The 22,204-nt window shown below is 36.5% G+C and overlaps 1 protein-coding gene across 6 annotated transcripts in view; it reads right to left on the reverse strand.

Annotated features, from left to right (window-relative positions):
- Positions 1-22,204, reverse strand: part of MAGI2 (membrane associated guanylate kinase, WW and PDZ domain containing 2) — a 1,040,513-nt gene that overhangs the window by 151,465 nt on the left and 866,844 nt on the right. The gene's annotated exons all lie outside the window — the stretch shown is intronic.

Genomic DNA, 22,204 nt, shown 5'->3' on the forward strand with positions numbered 1-22,204 from the left:
TAGTTTACTTAAAAATACAATGTATTGTAATAACTCACTAACCACTCGAGCCCATGAGTACAAGATACAGAAATTGGAATATCAGTAAAGCAATGTTAATTGTGCAGAATTCAGTGCACACATTTCCACATCAATGAGTGTGCTTGTTATTTCAATATGCTCTAACATTCTGAATGTCAAAGAGAGAAAAACCATAAGAGATGGGACTGTCATTAAAAGCTTTACTCTAGCTCTTTATCAACCGGATAATTTTCTATCTCTATCAAAGCATCACACACATCTGCAACATTCATGCCCTCAATATATGTAACACTCTGTTACAAATTGCAAAGAAAGAGAGATTGCTGCATTTGCACCCACTGGGATGGGGAAAGGGGATTTTGATGTAGATTTCATGCATTTCATTATTTAGAAGAAATTGCTGCTGGCTAGCGCATCTTACATTTTTTGGATCCACAGCAGGAGTCCGCTTGTCAAGGCCGTATCACCAAATGACACGAGGCAGCATTTTGCATGCACCAACACGTCGTCACAGCAACTACAGTCTGATGAGGTAATGCAGCTAACTCTGATTAGTTGGAATTCTTGCAGGTAGTGGCCTAATTCTGTGTAATACACTTCATAGCTTGTGATGTGGATGGCAACAGGAGCTGTTGTTAAGGAGCTGAGTGTTGTGTAGATGTGTACGTGTGGGAAGGCTGTCGGCGATGCTCCTGCATGTGCACTGAATGCAAATACAGAACATCTTCTTACACGCTTAAGCACACAAAGCAAAGCATAATCGTCGACTAAAAAATAATATGTTGGCAAAAATGTTTTTTCATGCATTTCCACATATCCTTTCCTGAAACATTTGCCTGCATGCACTATATTTTTGATTATTTGCATTATAATTTATTTGTTTAGTCTGTTTAATCACTTTTTTAAATTGCTTATATTTTAAAACATATAATGTGTAATATATTTTTAGAAAGGGTTAATATTTACATTCCAAACATACGTGCTTTCAATGGAATATGTGGATTCTATAAAATTTCTAGGATACAAATATTTTACATATACTTATGTGATTTACAATTTTTGGGAGGGAAGGATGGGAGGCTACTGCACAGGTGCTGGAAAAACGTCATGCTGTAACAATCAGCCTCTCCTTATAGAGATGCATTGAATCAATACATCTCTATGGGTAATGTTCAGATGAACATAGGTGCTGTACTGTAGTGGTAGTCTGAGTGAATGCCACTAGAGGTGTTATTAGGCAGCAATGTAAACATTGTACTTTCTCTGAAAAGGCAATGTTTACATTAAAAAGTCAGAGGGACAGGCTATAGACACCAGAGACACTACTTTAAGTTGTTATGGTTCTTGTGACTATAGTGTCCCTTTAAAGCAAAATTACAGTTCATTCCATTTATTTATTTGTTCATTTTTAGTCATTTTTCATAACTATTGAAATTTAGCATCTGGAAAAGGAGGATATACACTTAAGTACGATAGATGGACATTTAGGAATAAATCAGTGATGTAAACATTACAAACATATACATGCCTCATTTATATTTTTAAAGGCATTTTACGGGCAATTTTATAAAGCCGTAATAAAAAAATAAAAACACACATACAAAAGCAATGCATATGTTATTCCAATTACAACAACACACCTCAGATGGCCACTAATATGAAGTGTGATATAAATAACAAATCTGCAGGGATCACATAATGAGAGATTAAAACTGGATTGAGAGGTGTATTGAAGGTTTTAACTAAACAACGCTGGGCTTCTGGCATAAACAGATCAATAATTTAACATAATTGGAAAAAGAAATATAAGATGAGAGAAGTATTGCTGCAAGGATTATACGCATCAAGAACAAAATGTAATTCTGATTCCTCACGCTGGTTTTTAAATGAAACCTAGGCGTTATTGACTAAACACTGAATTGCCAAGCAGTGACTATCGCTGAGCTCGATTTTGTTCCAGAAGTGGGATATTTTATTGCCTATATTTGCCCATTCAAATTTTTTTTTCACAAATAATTTTTATTGAATTATTTTGCACATTTTTTTTACAATAACAATAATAGAACAAAATATTTAAAAATAAAAAAAAGGAAGGCCATTCAAATTTAAGTTTACTAAGATTCAGAGTTAAGTGAGGTAACCCCAAGTGTTTCCCAATGGAAAATAATATATCACCAACTGGTTTTTTATCTTTATTTTCATCTTCAAGGGAAAAAAATACTAAACATTTTACCAAGCACATAACATTTTTAACAAAGTATATTTAAATAAATACCTTTAAATTATTAATAAAAATAGAATTATTTTCGATGTTAGTGGATTTTTCAATTTAAAGCTGGAATAGCCATGAAAATCACAACAAAAGAGCTTTATCTCTCTCCCTTGTGTAGCTGCAACTATCACGTTACAGTGTTTACATTTTAATATGTTATGTAATCAAAGCATTTTAATAATCCTATTCTTTTGCTTTTCGTGTATTCTATTCACATTACAGTAAAAACAAAAAACAAGACAAAAAAAGACATAACTTCACTCCCCTTTGCTGCTGTAATGAAATATTATCGTGCTTGGCTGTTAGCCATTTAAAAAACTTCCCAAGTGTAAATGAAGACAGAATTGGAACAAATGCTGTTTCTCCCCATGGCTTCTACTTTCCAATGCGACAGTACTTGGTTTAACAGCATGCGCCATTGTGTAGCTGAACAAGATAACTTGCATTCCCCAGTGTACTCATGGCAGATTTTCTTTTCACCAAACTTACAAAACAAATTGGCAGTCATCAAAATCAAAATAACTGGACACGTGCCGAGGTGGTCATTTTTATCAACTTTTCATGGATTCAGAGCAGGACTGACTAACCTTTGCATATCAGATTAAAGTAATTCACAAAAATTGTTGGTACTAGCTTTTGCAATCATAGATTTAGGGCAAAACTTTATTAGTAGTTGTATCTTGAGTTCGAGTGCAAGCTCACTGGGACAATATTACTTCTCTAGCATGATGCAGAATAATACTGAAAATAGCGCACATTACAATAATTAATATTGTTTACACATACGAGTATGGTTTAATTTACAGATAAAGAATATATATTTTTATGTTCCTATTACAGCGAATGTCAGGGAGAATATCTTTAATTAGGCTTTACAATATCATATTCTAATAAAGAAACAAATAATTGCTTAACTCTAGTTATATAAAACCTAGATTCTAACAGTATAAGATAATAAAAACACAGGGAAGATAGATAATGTATAAAAATAAAAAATATTTTACACAAATCAATCAAAACCAGAATAGAGGAATGGAATAATGGAAATTGAGATAATCTCTGAGTATTTGATATAAGTTGATATGTATGTACGCATAACTACGTAGGAGAAAATGCTTAAAAGATTCTTATAATAAAGGAAAGTTAAAGTGTTACTCCAACCCAAAAAACAGTGTTTTAAAGGACTACTGAAGTCACCCAGACCACTTTAACCCCTTAACGCCGTTACGGCGTGCTATGCCGTCACGGGTTAAGTGGGCTTTAACGCCGTTATGACGGCATAGCACGCCGTAACGGCTTGCAGCCCCAGGAGGTAAGTTATACTTACCTCCGCCGCGATCCGCTTCGGGAGGACTGCCTCACAGCCCAGGCAGCCCTCCCACGGCAAATGAGGCCCCCGGGGGCCATGTGATCGCTCTCAAAGAGCGATCACATGGCCCCCTATAGCTGGCTGTGGATATGCCAGCAGGGGGACTGTTTGAAATATCAGACAGTCCCCCTGCTGGTGGGAAGAATTAAAAAAAATAATTAGACATGTGTAAAAATAAAATAAATGCATTTTTATATATATATAATATGTATATATATTATATATATAATATATATACATATTATATATATGTAACGTCGTACAAAGTGTATTTTAATATTAATATAAGTATATATATTAATATTAAAATACACTTAGAATGACATTACATATATATAATATGTATATATATTATATATATAATAGATGTACATATATATATTATATATAAATACGTATAATTAAAATAATAAATAAATTAAATAATAAAATAAATAAATAAAATATTGAAACAAAATTTAATATAAATTATATATGCATATGTAATTTCATTCTAACTGTATTTTGTTATTAATATATATATATCGGTAACAAAATACACTTAGAATGACATTCTATATATATCTATCTATATATAAAATGCAAATAGCCGCAAATATATATATATAGATAAATACATATAATTACATAAAAGATTACATCAGTATACACGTAGAATTTAAATACCTATAAATGCATATATATTAAAATTCTACATGTATATTTAAATAATCTTTTAACGTAATTATGTGATTTGATTAATTAAAATTTGATTGACATGCATGACAACACAGGGAGAAAGTGCAGAGAATTTAATTTGCAAGCACTATATTTGACCCTGTAACTCTCCAAGACACCATAAAACCTGTACATAGGGGGTACTGTTTTACCCGGGAGACTTCGCTGAACTCAAATATTCGTGTTTCAAACTGGTAAATTGTATTACAACGATGATATTTTAAGTAAAAGTGACGTTTTTTGCATTTTTTACAAGCGAACTGCACTTTTATGGTCTATATTATTGTTGTAATATGTTTTACTGTTTTAAAACACTAATATTTGTGTTTAGTGAAGTCTCCCGAGAATAACAGTACCCCCCATGTACAGGTTTTATGGTGTTTTGGAACGTTAGAGAGTCACATATAAGGCTTGCATTTCATTTTTTTCACATTGAAATTTGCCAGATTGGTTATGTTGCCTTTGAGAGCGTATGGTAGCCCAGGAATGAGAATTACCCCCATGATGGCATACCATTTGCAAAAGTAGACAACCCGAGGTATTGCAAGTGGGGTATGTCCAGTCTTTCTTAGTAGCCACTTAGTCACAAACACTGGCCAAATATTCGTTTTTTGCTTTTTTCACACAAAAACAAATATGAACGCTAACTTTGGCCAGTGTTTGTGACTAAGTGGCTACTAAAAAAGACTAAACATACCCCACTTTCAATACCTTGGCTTGTCTACTTTTTCAAATGGTATGCCATTATGGGGGTAATTCTCATTCCTGGGCTACCACACCGTCTCAAAGGTAACATTACCAATCTGGCAAATTTCAATTTGAAAATGTAATGTTCTATATTTGACCCTGTAACTTTCCAAAACAACATAAAACCTGTTAATGGGGGGTACTGTTGTACTCGTGAGACATCGCTGATTACAAATATGTGCATTTTTTTTGCAGTAAAAGCTAACAGTATTATGACATTCACAGTTAAAATGTCAGACGGAAATGCAAATTTAAAAAAAAATCTTATTTTCTCACATTTGTTTTACTTTTATTCATAATAAATGATGTTCCATATATGAATAGTTAATGATAGATTAAAGCCCTGTTTCTCCTGAACAAAATGATATATAATAAGTGTGGGTGCATATAATTTGAAAGAGGGGAACTACGGGTAAACAGACATATAGCGCAAATTCCAGTTTTTGTTTACGTTTTGTTTTGATCAGAACGTGCACTATTGACTCCGTCCTTAAGGGGTTAAGTGGTGCATTGGACCTGTTATTGTAACATGTCAATGTTTACCTTGAAGGTTTGAACACAACTCTAATAACTGTCTTCCTGAGGTGCTTTCAGAACTCAATCAAACACGGCGCATTGCCGAATGAGTATAGAATACTCATAGTAAACCCTCTCATAAACCGCACATTTCTGCACTTGTGTTTTACAAACACATGGACACAAGATTTGTGTATTTTTTTCCCACTATACCAGCTTCAAATTGGAGCAAATTGAAATCAAAATTGCAAAATTAAGACTTTAACTGGAGCGTGAGAATTTCTCCAAATTGACCATGTTGACCAAAATGTTGATATCATGATTTTGACGAGCTACAGGTCAGCGTTTATTTAATAACCCTTAAAGACAATCTAAACTAGAATTATTCAGCATATTAATGTGGCTAAGCAGAAGATCTACACTGAATTAGATAATTATATAAAAATAAAATCCTGTACAAAATCTACTAAATTAGGGGACAACTATCAATAAACGGAACAGAACGGGTAAGGAACGGTGGATTATATTCAGAGTAATAGGAGACCATATTAAAAGAACACTCTAAGCATCATAAACCACTACAATGTGCTGTTGTAGATATGGTGCTTGGAGTGCCCTGGCACCCACCCCCAATGTAGGTAACTATTTGCTAAGGGCTCAACCTTCTCTATGAGAACTGGAAGCTCTCTGCACTGAACTGAGCTAAGCCTGTGCAGTGCTCAGATAACTGTCTCAAGGTGATCAGCGTACACTCTCAGTCAATTAGCTGGTTTAATCTCAGGAGAGCTAACAGAAGCTCCATGCAGGAGCTTTCGGCTCTCAATGATGAAAATGAATGGCATATGGCAGACCACAGGTAAAATGTCGAACGTTCTAGAATGTTAACAAATGTATAATTCAACAAACTACCAACAGTGCTCTAATCCACATTGAAGAATTTCTGGAGAAACTCATATGATCACATATCAATCATTAACAGTTCTAACATTATCTCTGTAATGAAGAGCCACAAAAGCATACAATGTAATGTATAAATATTAGAAAGAGACATCCATCTTACAGCTTGGCTTGCGTCAGCCATAGATATGTTTAACTCTGCAGAGCAGATCTTATTAAATTCTATGGGATCCCTGTTATTCAATTACCAGTGTTAAACATATATTTGATTTTAGCATCCAGCAGTACGCAGTTATGATTTCAAGGTTTTACATGCAGAATAACAATTAAACAGCTAACTGATTTATTTGTTCCAAAATTTTTGGTTTCTATAATATTTATGGTCTGAATAATAACATATGTAATATTCATAATTAAACTAAATGTGCGACTTGTAGTTTTGGTGACATTTAGATGAGAGCTTAGGGTTTTGACCAAGTTATTCTTATGCCATTACTCAGAAAATCTAATTCTAGATGTCATAAATTGAATATGCTAGTTTTCTAAAGAGATTTATTCATCAGAACCTTTAGCAGATGTCAGGAACTAGCCATTATGCTGTCAAACATTGTGGACACCGATGTTAAGTTTTCATCCAAAAGTCATATAAATCAAATAAACACTACAGTAAATGCATTTTTTTCCACTACAGGCTGCCCTTTATATTACCTTTATATAGCTTTGGTTCTCAACACTATTCTCAAAGCACCTTTAATCCTCTAGGACTTTGATGAAAACAGTAATAATCTTTCGTCAATGAACATTCAGATGGATGGTAAAGAAATGGAAAATCGGTGCTATGTAAACTATAACTGCTGAAGTCATCTGTCTTAAAGGGATACTCCATATTAAATCTGACACCTATTTTGAAATGTTATATAAATAACGCATTACAATATGAAAAGCAAAATTAAAGAAGTAACAATAAAAAGGGATAAAAACCATTGAACATATTGTTTTCTCTGCAAGCCCCCAGCTTTATGCAGTGAGCCTATAGACACAGCCTATAATGTAACTGACAGCTCTCAGCCAATTTTAGCTTTCCTTTGGTTTACAAAGCAAGTATAGAGAATATCCCATCTCAGCACTAGGCAGAGTGTCTTTCATTAAAGAGACACAATAGGCACCAAGACAACTTTATCTTATTGAAGTGGTAATGGTGCCTGGATAGCCCTTGCATCTTTTTACTGTTCAATGTTATACTAGAAGTATTTTCTTTTAGTGGGGCGGTCTCAGGAAGAAATACTAATATCAAACACTGTAAAATGCATAACGTGTATGACTCTCTTCAAGTTAATTTTTTCAGATACTTGTATTTTAAAGGGACGTTATAGGCACCCAGACCACTTCAGCTCATTGAAGTGGCCTGGGTGCAATAACCCTTTACCCTGCAATGTTAAATTTGCAGTTTCTAAGAAACTGTGGGACTAAACTAAGAGGCCTTTTTCTTTACCTATACAGTGCAACTAAAAAACTAATTTGTTGAAGTTTATCCTGTTTGTGACAGTATGCTGGTGACTTTGTGTCTGTTTTGTGTGTGAATTATAGCTGAACACTGTAATCTGTGAAGCTGCCCATGGGTGATTGAAACAAATGATTTAGTCACATTTGTACTGTTAAAGGACCACTATAGGCACCCAGACCACTTCAGCTTAGTGAAGTGGTCTGGGTGCCAGGTCCATCTAGGATTAACCCTTTCTGCTGTAAACATAGCAGTTTCAGAGAAACTGCTATGTTTACATATGGGTTAATCCAGCCTCTAGTGGCTGTCTCATTGACAGCTGCTAGAGGGCTTCCGTGCTCCTCACTGTGATTTTCACAGTGAGAAGATTCCAGTGTCCATAGGAAAGCATTGAGAATGCTTTCCTATGAGACTGTCTGAATGCGCGCGCGGCTCTTGCCGCGCATGCGCATTCAGCCGATGACGGCAGAAGAAGGAGGAGATTCCCCAGCGCTGGAAAAAGGTAAGTGTTTAACCCTTTCCTCACCCTAGAGCACGGCAGGAGGGGGGCCCCGATGGTAAGGGGGGGCCCAAGGACCCTATAGAGCCAGGAAAACGAGTATGTTTTCCTGGCACTATAGTGGTCCTTTAATGAAGGTTAACCTTTCTTATGTCTTACTCCCTTCTCTGAGATAACAAGATTTTGTTTGCTTGACTCTCAGATACTTCATCAAATCACAGCCTTGAATTTTCCATACAGAAGATTTCCTTAAAGTAAAACTTGTATTTAATAATAATGAAAATAAAATATTTCATATAATACAGTCTTGTATTATATGAAGGAATAAATATATGTTAATAACTTTCCAGTATAGTTGGAGGTGGCCATATTTAGCCCTGTTCGGTCAGAAGCACCAATTATCTGTTGTAACCAATTTAAAGGTCTGAAACCATCCCAGGGTGCAATTAGTTTTGAAATGGCCGACAACTGCACATGATATCAGAAATCAGAAATTCATACTAGCTCTTGGTTACTTGCATGGTTGTTGGTTGGATAAGTTGTGATCCTGACCACAGAGAATTAAAAGATGGCTGTCACCATGTAGCAAGAGTATGCTTTAGATACACTGATAAAAGTTACTTAAATATGTATGTATTGCATAGCAATATACACAGAGGATACACTGTATTTGCAATATTTTACGTTAAAGATAAAATGTCATAATTTTAATAAGTACTGAGAATAAACATTTCCATGTATTATACTCTCTATATGTATGTCATGTAGGTTGTTGGTCATTTCAGTGCATCTCCTGGTTAACCATTGCTCCATGGGGGTAGCCATCTTTAAATACTCCTTGTTCAGAAGCACCACTCAAACCATCCATGCCGGAAACCAAGAACTAGTAGGGCATGTTCACAAATTCTGACATCAAGTGTTGGGCATCTCAAAAACATGATAGGCACCTGACTAGAGCAAGGAAAAGCCTGGATAAACACTTAAAAGAGGTATTTACGTATATATAAAATTACAAAAATACATATCCTATAATAAAAAATATTGATTTCAATTATATTAAACAATGATAACAGTTTTCGTTTAAAAATTATACCGGAATTTTATTCTAAGTTCAGGAGCATTATGTGATAGAACTCTGCCGTTACTTTGAAATGTATTGTATGCATCAGTCATGTGTATTTAACCAACCGATGCTACTGCATAAATAATGCATGATGCAATTTCTTCTGTATGTTGAATGTGTATGAAAATGGCTGGACTCAATCAATGACCCATGTAAAGATATGACTTTCTTTTAATGTCAGTAATGTAAAGTTTATTTTCCAGGCAGGGGCGCGGGGCACATCAAAAGAACCAATATTGGCAGCTGGTAATTACATGTATCGAGACACCCCACTTGAAACCAAAATGGGTTTGAAAGCACCACATCTTACGTTTGATGTAGAAAGCATGTTTAAAGCACCTCTAACAGATTTTCTAGTACACCTCCCTTCACAGCTAGGTCAAACTTCTTTTACAAAATCTAACCTTTTCATACAACTTCACAGAAGGAAGTAAGATGTGCATAGGAGAAAATGAAAATAACAGTATAATACATTTAACAAGGTGTAGAGATGATAATGGAAACATCAAACCTCACAGACTTTGGCTACCGCAGTAAAAAAAAAAACTAGAAAACTAAATGTAAAGCTGGAATACACCCACCGTTATGAGCAAATAGAGTCCCATCATATTTTTTCCTTAATAATATTGATAAAATTTTTGTCATGTTACTTAATAAGTCAATAAAGAAACTAAGACTAAGTACTGGACTTAGGATTCACACCTAAGAGTAAAAATGATTTAGGGAATTTCTTAGGTTCTGTGAATTTAAATTCGCTATGAATTAGGCTATTGAGTTTGCTCATCAAAATTAGTTCTAATGATTTTTATATAACAAGGACAATAGATATATTGATCTACAGGAAATTATATTATGCAATGCTCTAAAAGAGAAAGAAAAATTAATGAGTGATTTAGTATTCCAATGCTATTTTATCACCATTAAAGCTCCTATGTTTAAAATTCAAGCAATGCTGACATAAGGCAGATAATTACACGCCATCCCTTTCGGAAATATTAATACCCATCAGAGCTCTGTACTGATAAGAATACAAAATGTATATCCAAACCTGGATAGCCGAGATTTATTTTACTGCACATTGGTTCAATCAGTTGCACTACTGCTATTAGAATAGATATGATTATTTATTACTTACATGTTAGATCATAACCTGAAAGTGATCTGCTATGAATAGCATAGGTTAATTAAATTGCATCCGATACATTTCATATAAATCCTGAAATTATGTTGAGCCAGTGAACCCTTATTGAAGTAATTATGGTCACTCTTACCATTTGGGTGAATGAGAATAATTTGTGAGGAACTCCACCCTCATTCACACAAGCCAGTATGTGATTAATAATACATACAGTGAGGTGAAAAAAGTATTTGCTCCTCTGCTGATTTTGAACGTTTGTCCACTGACAAAAAAAAATGATCAGTCTATAATTTTAATGGTAGGTGTATTTTAACAGTGAGAGACAGAATAACAAAAAAAAAAAAATCCAGAAAAACGCTTTTCAAAAAAGTTATGAATTGATTTGCATGTCAATGAGTAAAATAAGTATTTAACCCCTTCAACTCAGTACTTAGAGGCAAAACCCTTGTTGGGAATCACAGAGGTCAGACGTTTCTTGTAGTTGGCCACCAGGTTTGCACACATCTCAGGAGGGATTTTGTCCCACTCCTCTTTGCAGATCCTCTCCAAGTCATTAAGGTTTCGAGACTGACATTTGGCAACTTGATCCTTCAGCTCCCTCCCCAGATTTTTTATGGGATTAAGGTCTGCAGACTGACTAGGCCACTCCAGGACCTTAATATGCTTCTTCTTGAGCCACTCCTTTGTTGCCTTGGCTTTGTGTTTTGGGTCATTGTCATGCTGGAATACCCATCCACGACCCATTTTCAATGCCCTGGCTGAGGGAAGGAGATTCTCACCCAAGATTTGATGGTGCATGGACCCGTCCATTGTCTCTTTGATGCGGTGCAGTTATCCTGTATCCTGTCTCTTTGATGCGGTGCAGAAAAACCACCCCAAAGCATAATGTTTCCACCTCCATGTTTGAAGGTGGGGATGGTGTTCTTGAGGTCATAGGCAGCATTCCTCCTCCTCCAAACACGGCGAGTTGAGTTGATGCCAAAGAGCTTGATTTAGGTCTCATCTGACCACAACACTTTCACCCAGTTCTCCTCTGAATCATTCAGTCGTTCATTGGCAAACTTCAGAAGGGCCTGTACATATGCTTTCTTGAGCAGGGGGACCTTGTGGGCGCTGCAAGATTTCAGTCCTTCACGGCGTAGTGTGTTACCAATTGTTTTCTTGGTGACTATGGTCCCAGCTGCCTTGAGATCATTAACAAGATCCTCTGGTGTAGTTCTGGGCTGATTCGTCACCATTCTCATGATCATTAAAACTCCACGAGGTGAGATCTTGCATGGAGCACCAGACCAAGGGAGACTGATAGTTATTTTGTGTTTCTTCCATTTGCGAATAATCACACCAACTGTTGTCACCTTTTCACCAAGCTGCTTGGCGATGGTCTTGTAGCTCATTCCAGCCTCGTGTAGGTTTACAATCTTGACCCTGGCATCCTTGGACAGCTCTTTGGCCATGGTGGAGATTTTGGAATCAGATTGATTGATTGCTTCCTTGGACAAGTGTCTTTTATACAGGTAACGAGCTGAGATTAGGAGCACTCCCTTTAAAAGAGTCATCGTAACTTCAGCTCGTTACCTGTATAAAAGACAGCTGGGAGCCAAAGATCTTGCTGATTGATAGGGGATCAAATACTTATTTCACTCATTGACATACAAATCAATTTATAACTTTTTTGACATGCGTTTTTCAGGAATTTGTTTTTGTTATTCTGTATCTCACTGTTAAAATACAACTACCAGTAAAATTATAAACTGATAATTTCTTTGTCAGTAGACAATTGTACAAAATCAGCAGGGGATCAAATACTTTTTCCCCTCACTGTACAAAACAAGCCATGTATAAAAATGTAATCAGTGATAAACACAGAGTTGTTTAGTTACATAAATGTAATTAGCCAGTTACACACACATTTAACTAGACGCTCACACACATACATAACTAGGCACACACCCTAACCTAAAAAGCAACCTTGACCTGTGCACTTTAAGGTAGGGATTATTTTATAATAGATGAGATTAGTGGCATGTGAGGCAAAAACCTTGTCAACTAATTAACTTCCTTATTCTTACACAGTGCAAGAATTAAGTCCCTCGTGGGCTAATAAACATTGTTTCTTAATAATACCTTATTCCAAGCCAGTGTTAAAAAGCTTATTTTTAATTGTCTACCCAGGTTAGATTTGTGTTCAAGTAAGCGAAGTTGCCCATATAAAGTCTTGTTCTTGGCAGCAGATTGAGATAACCTGGAGTGATGTCAATAGAATTTGGGGGCCATTTTGATACAACTTGGTATTCTTTAAGATGGTATGTTTTGTAAATGCAGAGGCTGCCGGCTATTAACCCATTCATGTCCATACTCTCCCACTGTCAATTATAACCTAGTGGGGTAAGTAGTATTTAACAGTTAATTTGGTCAGAGTTGTTTATTATAAGGGAATTATTTTCCCATAATGCATAGTCGATATAAACACACTACTAGATTGGGGTCCAGTTAATTAATTCCCTTGTTTACTGGTTGACCACGGATGAATGCAGCATTCTGATATTAGAATTTAATAACTATAAGAGGTGTATTATGGCCAATGGTCTATCCCATAATAATCAGCTTAGGATATACTTTCTGTGATGCATGATGTCAAACAAAATGTCCATGTACCTCAGTGTCTGGAAAATATATGCTGCATTGGAAGTGTGATGTTTAATAATTGAAATCTATAAAAACCTGATTTATGTGTTGATGATTCAATACTTTGACCTTATTTGACAATACAGAGTGATGTTCCTATATTATCACAAAGAGCAGACAGGACTTGAAATGATTTGCGATATTACTGTCCTCAGCTTTGGCATGGTGATTCACACATTTTGTGGCTTCATAATTGGGTAACAGTTCCTGCCTGATAATGTAACTGTCTAAGATGCTGTGGATTTAGTACCTTTAGTTAAATTACATAATATCATGCACCGGTAAAAAATCCAGATCCATCAAAGAATCCGGTAATGCATACAGAAATTATATCCATCATAAAGGGGATGGGGATCACACTTACAGGACCTATGTATTTGTCTTCCCTTTTATTTTTTTTCTGAACCACAATCCGAATTATCCAGAGTGTATCTTTAGGATTGGCCAAACAACAATTGGAGACTAAATACAATATAAAGGTAAGCACGTGTTTCCAGTCTATTAAGGCTACGTGATGAAGAACTGAAAATTCCAGTTAACCCCTAGAGTTTAGACTAGGGGTAAGTAATTTTTCCCCCCCAAGATGTTGTGGACTACATCTTCCTTGATGCTTTGCAGGCACTATGGCTGTAAGAGCATTATAGGTGATGTAGTACAAAATATTTGGAGTGCCGAAGGTTGCCCTGGTCTAGACTTGCGACTTGCTCTGATGCTGAATAGATTTTAGCACTTTTTAAGTTTTCAGTAAAACTAAAATTTGACAAGTTTGAAATCAAAACAGTTTGAAAAATATCATACTGAGCAAAAGTAGTTGATTCATTATCTTTCAGACTAAAACACACTTTCTAGCTTGACTTGTAATAGAAGATGCCAGATATGCAGAAACTGGCTAAGGAGATTCAAAGAGGCTGTTCTTTTATTAGACATTTGTCAAGCTCATCCTTCTCAGCTATTTTACTCGATAGAGAGCCTGTTAAAACATTGATGGATATATTGAGGGCAGGATGTACTCTGTGTTTAACTATGTAATGTATGTAAAATAGATGCATAATGTTTGAATGGGGAGTTGGAGCAGTACACTATATATAAATGTCTGCTTTACATATAATGAACTGCAGCACACTTTGTCATCACATCATTTTCTGGTAGTTCAGATGACTACAATCCTCATTGGGCTTAGCCAGCTATAAGATTGCTGGCCTTTCTGATGTCTTCTTCTAAGCAGATGCAAACCAAACTAACCTTGCCTCTAGTACTACTTTGAAAGAGCAGTGATATAAGCCTAGAACAGAAATCTGGAAGTAGTAAAAGGATTTAAGAGTGATTGTTACTTTGGAGAGAAAGGTATAATCAGGACATGTAATCATGTCTGAGTGTTGCTCAGAGATGGTGATTTTAACACATTTTGTGATAGAAAAGAACGGTAAAAGTATGCATGGTATTTGTATTAAGGCACACTATATGATTTGATCATTGCATCATGTTCCCATTTTTGTTAAAACTCACAGGGGCCCTACTGGCAAAGCCTATGATCATTATAAAGGAAGACAAGTGAAAGCAATTTCAGATAAGAAAAGACCAATGTAAGATTCATCCAACTGAACTGATCCTAGCCTTTACAGTGAAAAAATATATTTTTGTTAATTAAAATTAATAAAAAATCGGCTTTGTATACAATGATAATTCTAACTATCAGATGATTCCTTGTATACAAGGAAATATGGAAAAGTATCCCTGACTACTCTTGTTGGAGTAGAGCATGTTGTGGTACTGAACAATCAGAAATGCAGCCAAATAAGTGAGTTTTATACTTCCACTGTACACCTCACCCAAAAAATACTTCAAAAGCAAAGTAAAATAAGAACTAAAAATATATTAGTTGATAAGGTAATTGGCTCTTATCAGCCATCCCAACATATGCTTTTATGGAATCTGCTTATAGTATTATAAATTCTTCAGGGTAGCTTTTAGCATTATTCTAATTCGTCTTGTTTCATGTTTAAATAGATAATACATTAAAAACATGAAAAAGGAAATTAGACATCAAAAACAAGAAACAGAGACACTTGTCTTTGACATTCTTGAGTTTGAGGTTTCCTAGTTTTCTACAGTATGCTCTAGTCGGACTAAGAACTAGTATATACTCATCAGCCAATCAAAGTCTACCATTTGTTTCCAGCAAGAGCACTGAATGTCACCCATAAACCTTTTATCAGCAGAGGCTTATGGGAAATGTACTGCACCACTAAGCAGTGGTTCCAATCATGTGACTTGGATACTGTCTCATTCACAGAAAAATGTAAGGGAACCTCTCAGAGCACTCATAGAATACACCCATCCAGTAAACAAACATCACACAAAAAGTACTTCTCTGGTATTATCCCTGGGCCATCCTCGTTCATTGTCTTGTTTAAATAACAAGGTTTTTTAATGTCAATCACTTGAAAGCTGAAGGTTTCTATAATGTCTGTTGCCTTCCTAGGTCTACATATTAGGGTACATATGTTTTTCGTAGCATGTTTTCATAATCCAAAGGATATACACTGTATTTTGAGCATGAAATTGCCATAAAGGGATAATGTCTGACTCATAGTGTCAGTAGCTTCCAGATGATGCAGGCAGTTTTCATGATCTTGAGATACGTAATAAGCACTTTTCATTTACTGAACCTAAGATTAGTAATTAGTATATGGAAAAATGTAGCCATCTAAAGTAGGTAAAATATAGGCATATATTCCAACTATTTACTTTACCCCATGAACGCATTTATGGCATATGCAATAAGTTAGCAGACGTTTACAAAAAAAAAAAAACAATGAAAACACCTCAAAAGGGCATCAATTTTAAAACATTTCATTCTTTTAAATGTAAAATGTGCATAATGCTACAAATGTCTTCCAGGTGGTATTTTCAGTGTGGTAACATGGCATTTGTTAAAGTAAAAATAATATAGTTTTAGCATTGTCATATATTACCACCCACTACTGTGAATGCAAATTTGTGTGGAGGAATAAACTAATAGCGAGTTATTATTTTTCTATCTGTTCCCCAAAGTCTGCTATATCTCATATAAAACTAATTTTAGAGGTATTACAATATTGGACAAGAAAAGGTAAAAAAATTAAGAACACACATATAGACATGTTGTTTATCTTCCCTCTTCCGTTAGACGCTCACCCAGTCTCCACTCCTTCAAAAAGTCACTAAAAATCCACTTCTTCAAAAAAGCGTATCAATTAAACTGTTAATGGCTCCCGACTGATTCCTCTCTTGCAACTGTCATTAGTTTAATACTATCCTGACCTTTTATGTCACTTTACCCCACTCCCTATAGCATGAAAGCTCATTGAGCAGGGTCTTCAACCCCTCTGTTCCTGTGTGTCCAACTTGTCTGGTTACAACTACATGTTTGTTTGTCCACCCACTCTAAAGCGCTGCAGAATTTGTTGGCGCTATGTAAATAATAACGCCCATTGTACAGCGCTACGGAATTTGTTGGCACTATATAAATAATAAAATAATAATAAAAATAATAATAATAATAATGTTGTATAGAGTCAAGAATGTCAGAAAACATCTATTATAACCATAACTCCAGTGATGTGTGCAATTAGATGCATGTTTTTATTAAGGTCCTACCATTAGAATGCTGGCATAGATTAACTGAGCAGTAGTGTAGCTGTAGGAGTAATGACTCCATAATTTGTAATATAAGATTATCTTCTTACTATCCACTTTTGTTCCACCTGAGGTGGTAAATGTGACTTTATCAGCTTATTATTATCATAATGCCTGGCAGAAAAAGACAAATCTTCACGTTTTAGGATAAAAATAATGCAGCACGCTGTTTGGTCTTGAGCCTGTACAGTGACTCACAATAGAACTACAAGAATTCTGTTACCTGTGGATAATTGGTGCTAAGATAACAGATTTGAGCAGCAAGAAAACAGAGAATGTAGAACAGGACCTTGGGTGAAGAAATAAGGAACGCGAGTAAACTGTTTTTCTGTCCTCAAAATTCTAAAGAATAGTAGAGCTAAGAAGTAATTCTTATATTGATAACAAATTTAAAAGAGAAAAAAAGACTGGAAAACTGGAACTCAAGTTCTGAATTCTGTTAAAATGTGGATTTATTGTATTAAAAAAAAGGAACCCCTAAATGAGCATACATTAATTTAAGTTACTAGATATAACTTATAGTGGTATATATTTTTATGATATTTTTAGGCCTATTTTTCTTATCTATTTATTTTCTGTTTGTTTTGCATGTTTTTTTCTTTTCTCTTGTAATGTCTTTTACTATACATCATTATAATATGAGTATATTGTGTTTGTATTACATGTTGTCTTATGTGTTTTCTTTTTTGTTTGTATTGTTTGTTTTGAAAATAAAGAATAATTTAAAAAAAGAGAGATTAAAAATGATCTAGAATAGCAAAAAATAAAAGAGGACTTGGACACTTAATGAACTATTAGAAAAGCAGTCTGCTTCTGACTGTGTGTAATGCACATGTCAGTAATATGCAAATCATTGTTATTATCATTACTAATTATTATTTCTTGTCTAGCCATGGCTACATATATGGGTTAGCGCAAACTCATACGGTAAAAAAAAAAAACAGAAAAAAGGACCCTCTATCTTATTTTTTTCAGTCCTCCAAACAGCAGAAGAATGGGACCTGTTTTGAAGGCCAACATTTCATTTTAGGTTCACCAGTCCATTTTTAGAAAAATAAATAGTTGGGAAACTTCAAGTTTCCATTCCTGATTCCAGTGTACAGACAATTTATGGCATCTCATCTGAACATTTAGGGACCAAGCAAATGACCAATTCTCTCTAAAGGAGATGAAATGGTAATTGCAGCATACCTTCACTGGAGTTATGCAGTTTGCTTGTTTGCTTGTTTATAGCACCAGGGTCCAACAGACATAGGCCTCGATTTATCTACAAACATTTCCATAGACTTTAATGGTGTCTTTTGCAGCTACATTACTTTAAAACATTTCTATCAGTATTTAATCATTTGGAAATCTATCCAAATCAAAGCCATAGTTAGCAGAACTCAGATTTGCAAACCCTGTGTTTCATTGCAAGTGTGGTGGCAAACCCCCAACACTGGTGTCTCGTAAAGCACTCACTGCGGGCAGACAATGCAGGGAGTGCTGTTTCATCGCAGCGTGCATTATGTCAGTATTTGAAAGTATTTCTTATGATCAATCATCCTTCCACATATTTAGATGTGATCCCGGAGATACAGTGAATATTAGTTCTATGATCAGTAGATTGGTGTCCCCTGTTTCATGTTTCAATTTCTTACAGGATTCAAGGAAATTAAATGAATTTATTTGCCCTCATTGTTGATAGGCACTGAATGTGTATCAAATAACAATGTTTTCTGCATTAAGGTGTTATAAAGATATAAAAAAACGGGTCGCAAGAGTATTCTGAGAACGGACAGCAGCTGAAATAGCCTGCCCTTCGGTGGGTCCCCGCTCAGAACTCAGTTATAAAGATATTGCCTGTGTTTTTGTATTGCAGGATCAGTTCTATAACTTCTGAACCAGTGTTTATTTGTTATCCAGAATAACTTTACATTGTGCCCTGACAAATCATCCCTTTCTGGCTAGGTATATTGAAAATTCTGTGTCAGATCTGGTGTGCGCTTTGTTTTTTGTTCCTGCTTTTAACACTACACACCAGCGATCTAACTGTTGTTAGTTTTCACTATGGAAAATTGCTCTCACTGTGCTGTTAATTGGTCATGATACTATTAGCTACTTTATGAAGACTTTAATTGTATGTCTATATTTCATGACATTTAGAACACAGACTGAATGTCACATTAAGATCGAGCCTTCTTATTCTTTCTCCTGTACTATCTGCTGTGTAAGGTGGAGCTAAACCATTTGTTAATGCCGCCATGGATAAATCGCTAGAAATTGAAAATTACGGTAAGTATGAATACATTTTTCTTAATGAGTTGTAGTGGATTTCAGCTAAGGTTTTTTCTCTTGGCAAATGGTTTTATATTATTTTTCATTTTCATTGAGATAAATGCTCAATGCAGGCTTTACTAATGTAGCACGATAAGGTGGTATGATAATTCACAAAGAATATAAATATCGAGTTTTGTGTTTAAGTAGAAGATATATTTAAAATAAAGTTTTGCAGCTACAAGAGTAAATGGTTTTTCAAAAAAATCTTATACAGAGTAATAAATCTTAACCTTCTTTTCACATAACAGACACCTAAAGTGCATTGATTGATAACGTATCACATTCATGTTTTTTAGAAGTTACAAGGGTCACAATAAATTAACAATCTCTCTTTAGCACTTGATGTTTAAAGGGATCCTATAGTGCCAGGAAAACAAAGCTGTTTTCCTGGCACTATAGGGTTAAAAGGTCCTCCTCCCTCGCGCCCCACCTCCCATCCTATGGGGAAAATCTGACGCTGGAGGTTCGTGAGGACTTCCAGCGTCAGATAATGGACCAAAAGTCAGTTTGGATTCCGGAGGCCCTCTAGTGGCTGTCAGGTAGACAGCCATAGAGGGCAGACTTAGAGCTGCAATGTAAACATTGCAGTTCTCTGGAACTGCAATGTTTACATTGCAGCTCTAAGTGCAAAAGGGTCACATCACCCAGACTACTTCAATTAGCTGAAGTGGCCTGGGTGCCTAGAGTGTCCCTTTAAACCCTTAAGGACCAAACTTCTGGAAGAAAAGGGAATCATGACATGTCACACGTCATGTGTCCTTAAGGGGTTAAGTTAAAAAGAAATTCCTTGACAAGCACAATACTGATATACACAGACCATCTTCTGAATCTTTATATTTTTGACATGTCAATATGGTGCCAATTAAGGTAAATTATTAACATAAAAGTCTGGTCCTGCCAATAAGAGATCTCTCTCATATATTGCTGCAATTAAAGGGACACTATAGTCACCTGAACAACTTCAGCTTAATGAGGTTGTTCAGGTGAGTGCTACAGCTACCCGGAGCCTTTTTCTTGTAAGCACTGTATTTTCTGAGAACACCTCTTGTCAGACAGCCACCGGAGGGACTTCCGAGTTCAGAGGCCCTAAAAAGGCCTCACGTCTGACGTATTCACGCATGGGTGAATACTTCAGACGGGCTATCAGCACACAAAGCACTGTGAACGCGCTTTGTGTGCTGAGGCTGTCAGCTCTGCTGTGGGAGTGGCTAGAGCTAACAGCTGAAGCCCGAACCCACAGGGACTCTTTCTGTCCACAATAGTGGTTGAAGGGGGGGGGGGGGGAGGAGACCTACTCTCCTTCCCCCCCCCGGCCCCCACCCCTGGGCGGCAGATGGGGGCCATGAAGATAATGAGGGGGGGACCTACTGTCCTCCCCCTCTCCGGCCCCCACCCCTGTGCGGCGGCCCTAAAAATAACAAAATTGGGGGGACCTACTGTCTCTAAGGCATTATAAACCTTCCCCCGCCCTGCAGAGCTCAGTCTGCGCAGAGCCCTCCATGGGCGAAGATGGATTATTATTATTTTTTTATTTTTTTTAATTGCGTCGGTTATTATGGATTTTTATTTGGCCTTTTTGGGGGCTGAAGAAAGAAGATTTTAGAAGAAAGAAAACATCGAATGGTAAGTTGTTTTTATCTCTCCTTTTTTTTTTACCAGGGTTTTAGTTAAAGGTCCCCCCTCATTATTTTTAGGGTGAGGGGGGTAGGTAGGGAGATATTATTTTTTGTGGGGGGGGGAGAGGGGTGACTAGGATCCCCCCCCTTTGTATTTAGGGCCCCCACCCACCGCTCAGGGGTGGGGGCCGGGGGGGGGACAGTAGGTCCCCCCCTATTGTTAGTTTTAGGGCCCCCACCCACTGCTCAGGGGTGGGGGCCAGGGGGGACAGTAGGTCCCCCCATTGTTATTTTTAGGGCCCCCACCCACCGCTCAGGGGTGGGGGCCGGGGGGGACAGTAGGTCCCCCCCTTATCTTTAATTTTAGGGCCCCCACCCACCGCACAGTAGGTCTCCCCTTACACAGTCTCCCCTTACTGTTCATTTGTGTGTGTGTGTGTGTGTGTGTATGCAAACACTATATATAGAGAAATCTCTATATATAGTATTTGGAGTAGAAGGGGGGCGGGTATAGAAAGCGAGCTGAGCTGTCAGTCAGACAGCTCAGCTCGCGAACGCTCATTCCGCGCACATGCGCGGTAAAGCGCTGAATTACTTCATAAGGCGGCTGTCAATGCCGCTCTATGAAGAACGCGATTGGTGCAGCGCGAAGCCGCGCATGCGCACCACATCACGATGACGCTTCTCTCAGAGAAGCGTCCTATTGGGCCCCGCGATTTCGTCATTTTGACGAAAAAGGGGGCGCGGCATGGCTGGGAGCTCGGCGCTGGAACGGAGGTAAGTTTTTAATATAAAAAAGCCTCGAAAATATTTTTTTTTTGCTGCATGTACATATAAAAGCAAGAAGGAAGGCTGGGGGACCTGTCTTTCTTGCTTTTATATGTTGGCTATAGAGTCCCTTTAAATGCCTGTGTTCAGAGTGCACCAAGCATTATGGAAAATGTACCTTCTCCTATTTCCTCGAATAAGATACAAACAACACAAACAAGTGACAAATAAAATAAGAAAATGTCCCAATTGATTCTACTGAAAAAAAAATCATCAAATAAGAAGTATGATATAAACAGACATAGTCATTACCGAGCAGGATCAGATACATTTTGTTT

The sequence above is a fragment of the Pelobates fuscus genome, chromosome 3 (genome assembly GCF_036172605.1).
Source record: "Pelobates fuscus isolate aPelFus1 chromosome 3, aPelFus1.pri, whole genome shotgun sequence".
Taxonomy (NCBI): domain Eukaryota; kingdom Metazoa; phylum Chordata; class Amphibia; order Anura; family Pelobatidae; genus Pelobates; species Pelobates fuscus.